Source organism: Cavia porcellus, unplaced genomic scaffold (genome assembly GCF_034190915.1).
Source record: "Cavia porcellus strain 051 isolate PalLab524CR breed Dunkin Hartley unplaced genomic scaffold, mCavPor4.1 scaffold_21, whole genome shotgun sequence".
NCBI lineage: Eukaryota > Metazoa > Chordata > Mammalia > Rodentia > Caviidae > Cavia > Cavia porcellus.
The window spans coordinates 27909502-27921957 of record NW_026947504.1 but is presented as its reverse complement, the minus strand read 5'-3'; positions in this window follow the sequence as shown (position 1 = coordinate 27921957).

Here is a 12456-nt window from a genome sequence, read left to right as displayed (position 1 = left end):
TAGCTCCCCTTGGCCAGGATGGCTGTGATTCCTGTTTGGTGGAAAAGACCACCAAATGGGACAATTTTTGTCATCAGGTTCTCTGGTACTTCTCGGGTCATGCAGTTTGGGTCCTCTGCAGTTCCAAGGCAGCCTGTGTCCTGTAATGTTGACTTTTACCAAGAAGAGAAATGGGGCTGCTAGACAATCTGCCCTGCCTCCAGAAGAGTGGTGTCCCGCATGTGTGATGCAGGCACTTGGAGCAGCCCTGCTGTATAGAGCCAGGAGCTGGAATTTCCTGTAGATACTGACTTCACTATCTTTGGCCCCAGGTCCCTCACTCATGCTGTTCCAGGCAGTGAACTCTGAACTCCGCCAGTTCCAGTGGCACATCTTGGGCTGGTTACACGGGAGGACAGGGTACACCTTCTCAGCCTCGTAATGCAGTAGCAGCTTCTGCTTGAGGTTTCTTTCCTGTCTTTCAAAGAAGCAATTTGTGCCAAAGGTCTCTTCCACAATTGTTCTTTTTTCCGTTTTCTTTTTCTCTTTTGGTGGTGCTGGGGATTGAATATGCTGGGCAAGTATCTACCAGTGAGCCATGACCTTAGCCTTCTTATGAGCTTTTATTGACAGATATTCCATATCTGGAACAGTCTGCTGTGATACAACAATTCCCGACTCATTTAAATCAACTGTTACCCTAATGTTATGGTTTGGGTTTGAAATGTCCCATTTAATCTCATGGACTGGAGGCTCTCCCCTGATGCAGCAGTGTTCAGAGATGGCAGAGACTTTGGGTGGAGATCATGGCCTAGCTGGAGGAAGGAGAGTCTGGGGGCAGGTTCTTTAAGGGTGTATTTTGTTGCTGGTCCCTTCCTCTCTCTCTCTCTCTCTCTTTTTTTTTTTTGGTAAAACTCATGACCCGGCACTTGCAAGGCAGGCGCTTATAACACTGAGCTAAATCCCTAGTGCTCTTTCTTGTTTCCTGATGGCCTGTGGTGAGCAACTTTGGTCTACTGTGTGTTCCCTGCCATGATACTGCCTCACCATAGTCCTTAACACAAGGAATATGACAACCATGGACTGAAGCCCCTGAAACTGTGAGCTGAGTTAGGTCTTTCTTCTTTTCAGATTGGTTGTCTTAGGTATTTTTGGTCACAGTGATGGAAAGCTGACTAAGACACTTAATATCCTTAAGGCCAAACTAGACATAGAGAATGGTAGGGAGAAAGCATATGGAAACTCTGCCATCCTGTGGTCTCTAGGCACAGAGCTTGAATTGGAGAGGCACAGTTAGTAATCAGTAAGAAGTGGTATAAGGGAAAACTACATTAGCATTAAATAGGCCAGTGAGGATGAACCTTTTAGAGCTTTCAGTGTTACAAACAGTCTGCTGTGGCACACACACCATAGACTTCCCCCACTGGTACAGGCTGCAAATGCATCAAGAGTTTTAAAGGAAAGGCACATGGCTGGGGGAGGGCTATAGTTTAACTGTCCACCAAAACTCAGGTTGCATTTAATTCTATTGTGAGAATTAAGACACAGAACCAGGTGACACTTTGAAGCGTTGATGGGTCACAAGAATTCTGCCTGTGGGAGTGGATTAATTTAGAGTGAGTCTATTGTAAAAGCCAGTTTGGCTTTGTCTCTTGGACATACCTGCTCTGCTCTGTGATGTGCTGTGCTACTACAGGACTTTTCAGAATCCCCACTGGCAAGAAGGTCCTTGCCAGGTGTAGCCCCTCAGACTTGGACCTCCAGCTTCCAGAACTAGGGCTTTATTCTTTATAAATCACACAGTCTCTCGTATTCTAACCGCAAAAGAGACCAACACAGGAGGTGATGTGATTTTTATTGCTAAAGATTAGTCACCCCATTTTTTCTATCACTGTAAACCTTTTGAGAAAGTGGAAGAGAGGTATAGAGGGGACTGAGTTGGGCTTGTGCTGGAAGATTTCTTGGAGAGGCCCTTTCCGTGGCACATCCAGAATCAAGAGCTGTCCACCAGCACGCTGGCCATGAAGATGCAAAAGGGCAGAGAAGAGGGCCCAGGTGACAATGAGAAGAGGATGCTTTACTTCCTGCTTCCCATTCGAACTGGCTGGTGTCTCTCCTGCCCACCTGCCCTCTCCCTGGGCCTGGATTCCTTTCCTACACACCAGAAAGTCCCCACCCAGAACCTTCCCCATGCACCTGTGTTCACCCATAGACCAAGCTATGAGTAGGCCAGCATTGCTCCCAGGGCTGCCTGGAGTTGAAGTCAGAGAGAAACAAAAACACCAGGCTGCAGCCTCACATGCCTCTATTATTTCCTCATTTCTTCATAATAGGAAATCCCGGGATTGGCATATGAACTTCCTGCAGAAAGAAACCTGCTGTTCAGAAAGTGACTCACATGCGATGGCAAGGATCTTGCCTGGGGCTCATTACGACCATAAGCAGAGTGAGCCGTGATAGAGTCCCTTGAGGGGCTTCAATGGGGCTGTTGGGTTTGCCAGGGAACACTCTTTCTCCCTCTGTGGGCACAGCACCCCCAGGCATAGTTCTGCTGGGCACTTGAGGTTCCCCAGGGTTTCTGCTCTGGGACCACAGATGTTAATAAGATGTTTTAAAATGCACTGCACATGTTAAGTTGCACAACATAGGCTTTGGTATATACAGTGAGTTACTATAGTCAACTGATTTTTTGCAAGAGTCAAAAATCCAATCTTAGCAGTTTCCAGTATGCAGTGTTACAGTTCTAGTCCTCGTGTTGTACTTAAATCTCCAGAAGTGTTCATCCCGCCTGTAATTTTGTACCCTTTGCCTCACATCTCCCTCTTCTTCCTGCCCTCCATCATAAGATCCTTTTCCAGGAAGTCACCATTTTCTTCTCTTTTTGTTTTTGGAGACAGAGTCTCACTATATTTCCCAGGCTGATCCCAAACTCTTGGATTCATGTAACCCTCTTACCTCAGTTTCCTTATAATAGGTGATTGAAAAAGAATGAAACTGTATTCTGATGTGTTTTAATTTTTAATCTTATGATGAAAACAGGTTTTCTTCATGTGACTCATCTACTCCTTTGTTATGGACATTCTAACATATTAATATATGCCATATGTATATATATATATATATATATATATATATATATATATACAACATAAAGAATATTGTCCACACAGATGCACTTGCTAACTTGGCAGGAATTTGCCTCTTCTCATGAATGAGTCATACTGTCTTGGTCTCCAGAGTTGTAAGGCTCAAGCAAATATGCTAATATTTATTTATTTATTCCAGAGTTAATAACCGGGGTTCTGGCAAAGGAGGGATAGGTGCTTCTTGAAAGGCTCAGTGCAATGCAATCTGAAGGCTGGTTGGCTTCTGCAAAGAGGTCCTGGTAGGGAGGGAATGAAGAAGAGCTGAGCAGTCAGGTTCTGTCATGGAGTTGCAGGAGTCCAGCTGTCCCTGTGTCCTGTGTTTTGGGGAGCCTTGGAGCATGAGAATTGGATGATGGAAGCCACAGTTTGGGAAGAGGGTCTACAGTAAAAATCAGGAGCCCTCTTGATACTACGAGTGAGCTTGGCTGGCTGCTTCCATCTTTACCTCATTTCCGTGTGCCGTTTCCTGCTGGCCAGTAGATTTTGTAAGCGAGGTGGGCAACTGCTCTGCCATATGGACTTTAGCATCTTAATTATTTTGAGACTATTTCATATGTAATTTATTTGCTCTGTCAAGAATCTTTGAGCTGATAATGTAGTTCAGTGGAAGAGCGTTTGCCTAACATGTATGAGGCCTCGGGTTTGATTTCTACTGCCATCTCCTGAAAAAAAAAAGTCTTTGAGATGAAACTAGAGCAAAGGCAAATGATAGTCTGATACCACTCAGTCTAAGTTAGTGAGGATCAGATGACTGCCCTCGCTCACTGCCCCCTATAAATGCATATTTACCAGTGTTTCCAGGGTGAATTGTACTGTTCCAAGACCATGTGGAAAAAGGCGGCTCTGGAGTGAAAACATGTACATAAAGAAATGCTGCAACCCAATAGTCGAGGCGGTGGGGTTGGGGTTGAGGGTATGGGTGGGGGTGGATGATGCAAGTTAATCAAGTAGAATTTGTTTTAATTCCTTCTCCAGTGACACTAAAACAGCTCCATGTCCAGTTTGATGCTCAGTTTGACCCTCATGAGACTTCAGGACAGGTTTCTGGGCACATTAAAGAAATGACCTTGACCTTTTGGGGTCTGAGTTCCAGGGACGGATATTGATTTACATCACTATCTTGGCTGCTGTTTTCTTCGTCTCAGAGGTACTTTAAATAATTATTCATGATAACCACCATCCAAAGGCAACATGAAATAAGTTAGTCTAATTCTGTGAATGAAATCTATCCCACAATCAGTGCTTCAAAATAATTCAAATCTACTCCTGAGATGAGAGAGAGAAAGGCAGACAGACAGACAAGACAGACAGACAGACAGAGACAGAAACACAGCAACATAGTTGACATTCTTGATGCCATTTGCTCAGGGCTGGACTGTGTTCTTGCTGCCCCAGATGGACAGAGGAGGGAGGGCCACACTACCACCAGTGAAGAATTAAAAACTCCACTGGAGACTGCAGGCATTTTGTATGCAAACCTGAGGAAATGAGAAACAAGTAAAGGAAACGATAAACATTGCTGTCAAGGACAACTGGGAGGGACCTGGCAGCTGCCTGGCTGTAAATGCTACAGGGAAGTCCGCCTGAGAGCTGGTGGGTGGCGTGGGCCCCTTTGGCACAGGTGGGGTGCACTAGCCTGGCTCTCAGCATGAGTCTGAGTGTTGGGGAGGCCAGAAGTGGGAAAGGCACCACTCAGCCACAGGATGTCCTGTTCAGATCCATGCAAGAGAAAACACTTATTACATTTATGGGCCATCTTATGTAGCTGTCACAATATTCCCTTAGGAAATAAAGTGTGTTCATTAACAGGTGGCCAGCGTGATTACTGCCTGGGAAACAAGGAGGATGAGAAAAGCAGGACCAACAGCCTGTAAACCGAGTGGGGCTAACCATGTGCAGGTATGCAGGAGAAGTGGGGTTGAAATATGAAGGCATCAAGGAGAGTCAAACACTAAATATTTTGCTGAAGTTCTTTGCAGTGTCTTCTTAGACAAGGATTTGTATTAAAAGGCAAGACGGCAGGACTCAAATCAGCCTGCAGTAGTTCCAATTACAATAGGGCTGGACATGGAAGATTCATTCCAGGGCCTCAGTGTGGTTGGAAATTATCTCAGGGCTAACGGCTTAGCTGTCACCAATTTCCAGGCACTGGCAATTCATCCAAGACACTTGGCTTCTGGTCTGGCCTTTCTCCTTGTCCTCATCTCTTTCTTCCCTTTCAGTGTTGCCCAATAAAACACACAGGGTGCCCTAGTGGATAAATTTTTAGTGTTACAGATATACTTATACTACAAAAGTTATGCATTGTTTAAGTGAACCACACATTTAACTGGGTATCTGGTATTTTTATTTGCTGATTCTGGCCACCCTCCTTCCTTTAGATGCTTTAGGCATGAGTCTTTTACTGCTTATTCCTTTGCCGGGCACATCTGGGGACAACATTACCTAAGCTCCTGCAGGTTGCTAGGCCAACTTAAAAAAAAAAAAAAAAACAAAACATTCACCAAGCTTTTCCATCCCAGGAGTCCATAGGAGCTGGCTTTGTCTAAGACTGTCATGTTGAATGAGGGTGGGAATATGGTTTTGTTGTTCATTTTTCATTTTTTAAATCAACTGTCACTTTGTTAGGTAGGTAGGTATTGAGACAGGCCTGAGAGACAAAGGAGACCACAACAATATGCTCTGTCAGTTTTAGTTTAACAACAACAGCAAAAGTAAAGACTCCTGTGTATAATACATTTGTAAGTATTTATTAGGTTTCAGATCAAAATGTCTACCCAACAAAAATTCTTAAAATGAGATGTTAGGTGTAGCTGCATTATGTAGTCAGACAAAACTTAAGGGCCAAAACTTTACTTTTATTATAATTGTATATGCTTATAATGCATGATAACTAAATTCATCTTGGGGAACCGGTGCATATAAACATCCCATCTTGATAATTTGTTTTTTAAATAAGACAACCGGACATACAGTATTCCTGGCTGCTAAGGCAATGAATGGCTCACTGAACACAAAAAAAGAAAGTAAAAGTAATATTTTAAAATTTAGGCACAGTGTCTACATTAAACTAAGACAGCTTAGATTAAAATTGTCTTATGTAAATAAAAAAAATATATAAGCTGGGTGTGGTGGCATGTCAGTGAGTCAGCACTCTGGAAAGCTAAGGCAGGAGAACTGCAAGTTGGAGCCCAGCATGGGCAACTATCAAGCCCCTGACTCAAAAAACTAAAAAAGGGCTGGGGATGTAGCTCAGTGCAGAGGCCCAGGTTCAGTTCCTGGTAGTGAAAAAAATATGGTTAAATCTGCTGGGACAATGGTATATGTACCTCAAGGCAAGCACTGACCACTTAGAAAAAACAAAGGAGCCATTTTGTAACACTGAGATGAAATGTCAATAAGCATGATCACCATAATGATAATCACTATAGTACCTGAGGCCCTAGAGTCACTGTCCCATACATAAAATAATTCAAACCGCCACTCTGCAGCTGCCATCTTGAATTCTGCTGCCTTCCATGGTAAGCATGCACTTAAATCTTGCTGTTTTCACATTGCAATGCACTCTGCTTTTGCTTTTACAGTGCTTTTCTGTGTCTTCATTGAATTCATTCATGGAGAACAGAAGAACAGAAAATCTCTGTTAGCTGCTAGTAACTTTAGACTGAAGCTCCTTAGCAATGATCTAGCGATTTTGGGTCTGAGAACTGTGTTGTAGGCATTCTGTGGTGTCTCAAAATAAATGTTCAGTCCTTAGTCGTAACAGCAGAGGGCGCACACTCTACAACAGTCGGGTTTGGGACACAGGGATGAAATCATCATCTAGGAGGCCACTTTGTTATTCAGTCACCAGGAATTTATACACCACCCCCAGAATTCATAACCTCATGCCAAATACTTCCTTTCTGATTGAGCAAAGGACAGCTTGGATTGAAGATGGATCTGTAGCAAGCAAACACAAACAGGAAAAAGAAAATCAAGAAAAAGAACAACAAAACACTCCAATACTAATCAGCATGAAATAGCAATGAGCACAAAGATCTAAAAGAAAAAACTTGCCATGTGTAGTGGTCAACACCTGTGATCCCAGCACTCTGGGAGGCTGAGGCAGGAAGACTGCAAGTTTGAACCTAACCTGAGCAATTTGGTGAGACCCTGTCTCATAATAAAAAGGGCCTGGGGATACAGCTCAGTACAACAGCCCTGGGTTTGATGCAGGAAAACGAAACGAAACCAAAACCAGAAACAGAAGCTGAAACATTGTGACTTTCCCTTCTCTTGGGGCTGGATGAGCTTTGGGACCATGCCCAGTCGACCCCCACTTGCTGTTTGCTCTTATTCTCTGCCTTCTCCCAAGGGTGAGAGGCCCTCAGTCGTCATTCATCCATTTCCCAGATGTGTGCTCCTGGGTGCATATCTGGGTCTGTTTTTTCTTTTTTTCTTTCTTTCTTTCTTTCTTTCTTTCTTTCTTTCTTTCTTTCTTTCTTTTTTTCCCTTTTCTCTCTTCTCTTCTGTCCTCTTTTCTTTCATTTTTGCTCTACTAGGGAGCTGTGTCCTCAGAAACATGGCTGGGGGACTGATATGTAGCAGGTTCTCCTTATGTGTTGCACAGTAAGTCCCTGATTTAGGAGTGAGTTTCCTTCCTGGAGAATGTTTGTAAGGTGGATTTGTTGACAAGTCTGACAAAGTGAATCTCACACACCTCAGTGACACAAATATACAATATAAAGGATAGAAAAACTAAACACATGGGATGGGGGATTTAGCTCAATGGCATAAGCGCCTGCCTGGCAAGTGTGAAGTCATGAGTTTGATCCTCAGTATAAAAAAACGAAACACCCCCCAAAACTCTAAACACACAAATACTACAAACAAATGATTTTTACTTTTAAATACAGTAAGCAAACAGCAGTACAACTGTGTCCGGCAGACACATGAGCTACTTTGGTGGTGTTGGCATCTATTAATGTTCCTAATCTGAGGTCTGTTGGTATCTGTGAAGGTCTGCAACTTCAGTGTTCATAAGTCAGGGATTTACTGTATTGGAGAAATGAAAGAAATTTAACAAAATAAGTGGATCTTTGACTTATGAACGCGATTCACTTCTGAGGGCTGGTTGTAACTCAAGTTGTCAACTGAAGACTCACACTCCTCTACTCAGCCTTCCAAGTCCTCTCTGCATGGGCAGATCTCTGTGTCTTTGACACTGGCCCAGGACCTCTCAGTTAACCCCACACAGGAAAGAAAGCTGCAGTATTCCTTCCAGAACTCCTTAAGGGTTAAATCTGTGTCAGAGACTATTTGGAAGCACAAACAACTAGCACTTGTGATAGCTCGGATTCCAGAATAAAATCCAAGGAAGCAAGAAATTAAGAAATTTGGAGCAAAGGCTTTATTTTAGGCCAGACCTGGCGACGCAGCTTCCGGTAGCCAATATGGAAGACTGTGTGCCTAACAGCTAAAAGGCAGCGTTTTTATCTTGTAAAACCACAAACAGCTGCTGGCCTCACAATGCAAGGAGGGGGATGGGTTTGTGGTGCACTACAGAATAGGAACACAGTGATTACATTTCTTGGGAAGCACAAGGTTCAGCTAAGGGTTGGGCTAAAAAGCAAGTTTAGATTAGGCAAACATCCTATGGGGGAAGACACATCCTGCAAACAAGCAAGTTACCCTGCAAACAAGCAAATTTCCCTGCAAACAAGCAAGTTTAGATTAGGAAAACATTCTGTTCTGTTCTTAGAGTTACCTTTGATCTTTTTCTTGCCTCCAAGGAGACGGGTTTTTTTTTTTATACATAGGTTATAACACACTCAAGTCGTAACAAGACTTTGGTCTTAAGCTAAAATTAAAATGCTGGTCACAACCCAAGTTATTCACATGCTAGGCCTGTCAGAAACGGAGGGTGCACTGTATCTTTATAGAAGGGGGGCTTAGGCCGGGAGCAGCTCCCGTAGTCCTAGTCACTCAAGAGACTGAAGCGGGAGGATGGCTTGACACCAGTTCGAGAACAACCTGGGCAACAACGGTGAGACCCTGTCCAATAAATAAATAAGCCTCATGATTCTCTATTATCGCCCTTGATTTTAGTGACTGATTTTCCAATCAGGATAGTCTTCTAGGAAGATGGCACAGTGATGAACAGTAGAGAAAGAGATTTGATGTCCAGATGCTGGAATGAAGCAATGTGAGGAAGATAGGAAGGAGGGAAGTGGATCCTTAGTAACCAGAAAGAATCTGAACTGAGAATGGAAGGCCACTGGGAAAGCAAAGAAAGACTTCAATAGAGAAGGTGGTCACAAGTGGTATTTTTTCCTTGAGCCTTGACTCTTGTGGGAGGGGTAGCTTGAACTTGCAGATGTATGGTGGTCACTGGGGATCCCAGAGGCCTTGACTAGTGGAATGGAGCACCGGATGCAGCAGAAGACTACAGTGCCTGGTGAATTATCCCAGAAGAGGGTGACTGACCCATTGCCTTCATGGAACGGGTCAGCTGAAGTCAGGACTCAGGGCAGCTGCAGGCTGGCTCCATCTAGTGGCTCCCAGTGTTAGGGTGAGTGCCAAATTCAAATCTGGAGGATGTCAAGGACTTGAGTTCAAACTGGTGGGAGGCACACAGATTGTTGCAGGCTGAAGTAATAGGGGTCCAGCCTCACAGCTAGAAACCAGCCTGAACTTCAGTGGAACAACAGTGCAGTTCACTGGGATTATCCACTAGCCTGCCATAAATCCATAGCTGACTTCCTGGGATTAATCAGCATGAATCTGGACACTGTTTGCCAATTCTATCTACCAGTGACAGCAGAGGCACACCTTGAATAAACTTTTTTCTTGTTCTTATTTTCATGTATGTGTGTGAATATGGTTTCTAATTTTTGTTATTGTTGTTCCATTCTGCTTTTGTTTTTATTTCTTCCTTCTCTCTTTCCCTATTGTCTTCTTCATCAGTTTCCCAAGATTTATGTAATCTTCCCTTGTCCTCCAGTCTTGCTTCTAATTTTTTCCTCTTCTTCTATTTCTCTATTTTTCTCCCTAGTCCCTTAACTTTCTCCCTCCAGACTAAAATCATCATACAGAGGGGGATATTATTTACTGAATACAATTTTCTAGTTTGTTTTAGATTTTGCTATATAAGCACAAATCTGGCTCATATTATTGAAGGTGGCAAAGGTAGCAAATATTGCTGAAGGTGACAGTTTGTCATTTTCTAGGCTGCATTTGATACTCATTATCGCTGGTTGAACTACTTTAGCCAAGGTGACATAATTGTTCTAATCAGTTTTTCTTCCAGGTATGTTAAGACTAAGATTGCCTAAGGGTCATAAATAATACTATAGGCCAGTACTAAAGAACCAGGGGCTGGGCCAAACAGATAGCAACTTGTCATCCCCAGTACAACAGGTAGGATATTACAACAGACTCAAAAGCCAAAAGCCAGCTACACCTGGAAGACATCTCTGAAAAGCAATCATTTCCTAAGGGTTCTAAATACTAGCAATAGAGCTACTCACCATAGGCAATTTACAAGCATCAACTCGGGAATTAAACTAAAAATAGAAAATGAGAGGGTGCTTAAGCAAGATGCCATCCCAGACTTCCAGCTCACAAAAGGCACACCCAGTGGGCAATGAGGTGTAACACTTCGAAAGCCCCCAACCTGGATTCTCTGAAGTGGTAACAGCAGAGGTGACAAAGCAGATGAATGAGGCCCTTGTAATGGCCTCCACTGTATGAGGGATGATTGAGCCTTGGCTCCCAAACTCAGCTGATTGGATAACATTCTAAGAGACTTTAAAATGCAGATTCCAGACTCCTACATCCAAGTATTTCTGGGATAAATACTGCAGCTTTCTTTGTTTTTACAAAGTTTCTCAAGTGCTTCCTGTAGACCAGCAGCTGTGAGAGCCATGGACTCCCTCACTGGTTCCTACCCTGCTGGTGTGGACACCAGAACCACCCTTAGTCTCACTACATGGTTTGCTAGGCCCTGAGGTTAACCTTATTCCCTGTGAACCATCAGGGTGTGTGCTAAAGCTGAAATGCTACTCTTTAAGACCCTTCCTGGGGCTGGGAATGTAGCTCGGCAGCACAGGGCTTGCCTTGTGTGCACAGGGCCTACATTCAATCTCCAGCCTTTCAACAAAATAAGACAAATGGATACAGCTGGGTTTGGTGCAGCTGCTTGTAATCTCAACAATTCTGAGTAGCTGATGCAGGAGGATCTCATGTTAGAGTTCAACACAATTTAGCGATTTAGCAAGACCTTGTCTCAAAATTAAAAAAAAGAGGGGGGAGACGCGGATGCATTTTAGTGGGAAGGCCATAGGTTCAATCTCTAGTACTGGGGGAAGGAAAAAAAGACACAAGACAAGAAAAGAATATGACAAATCCTTTCTAACTCTAATGTATTGCCAGTCAGAGAACTCTAGCTTTACCATTCTAAATTCTTCTGGGATAGTTTTATTACATTTAATTAAAATGGACATTTTGTTATTGCAGTTCTTATTTGTGCATAAGGGGGAAATGTCAGCCACCTCTGACAAAGTATCTCTCTGTGGGCATGGAGTGAATCAGTACAGCCTGTTCCATCTAACAATGGGGTGAGTGTACATCTTACCAGTGGTGAGTGAAATGTCCCAGTCTGTTCTGGAGTATGGTTTCTATGTGAGTGTCATTGACATTTGTAGAAAGCTTTTCTTAAATAGAGACGCAAATCTAGTCTACAGCAACAGATTGAGTTGCAATGACTACAATGATCACAGTTCCAATCACTTCTGCATTCTTAGATATAACTGGTTTGCATGTGTCGTACACGAGGTGGGGAGGCACATTGCCAGGGTGCCGGCCTCTGACTGGAGCCTAAATTGTACCCGACACTGGCACTGGGAGCTGCTTGGGCCTGTTTAGTTAACCATGGGTTGGTGGAGGCACCTTGCATGTAAGGGACCAGATACACAAGGCTGGTTCAAGAGTCACTACCTGAAGGTTTTGTGGCCCAGATCACAGCTGCATCTCGAGCAGGAGGCTACTGAAAGTCAAAGTTTGGGTGTTAGAAGCCCTCAGAAAACACTGACGTTTGGCACCCGCAGGCCTTGGAGAATGCCTGGTGGATGACTAAGGTGTTTGGCAGGTGGTTTGTCTTGCAGGAAATGGCAGTAACTGTTGGACTCGGCATGAGCTAGCTGTAGAATTTGAACAGGACCAGAGCAGAGAAAGGACGGGGAGGGACAGGAACGTTTCTGACATTAGAACTACAGGGTGATTAGTAGGTACTAGGATTCTGAATGCACATAAGAGAAGGCAGCCAGCAGGATCTGCCCTGCAGCCACAT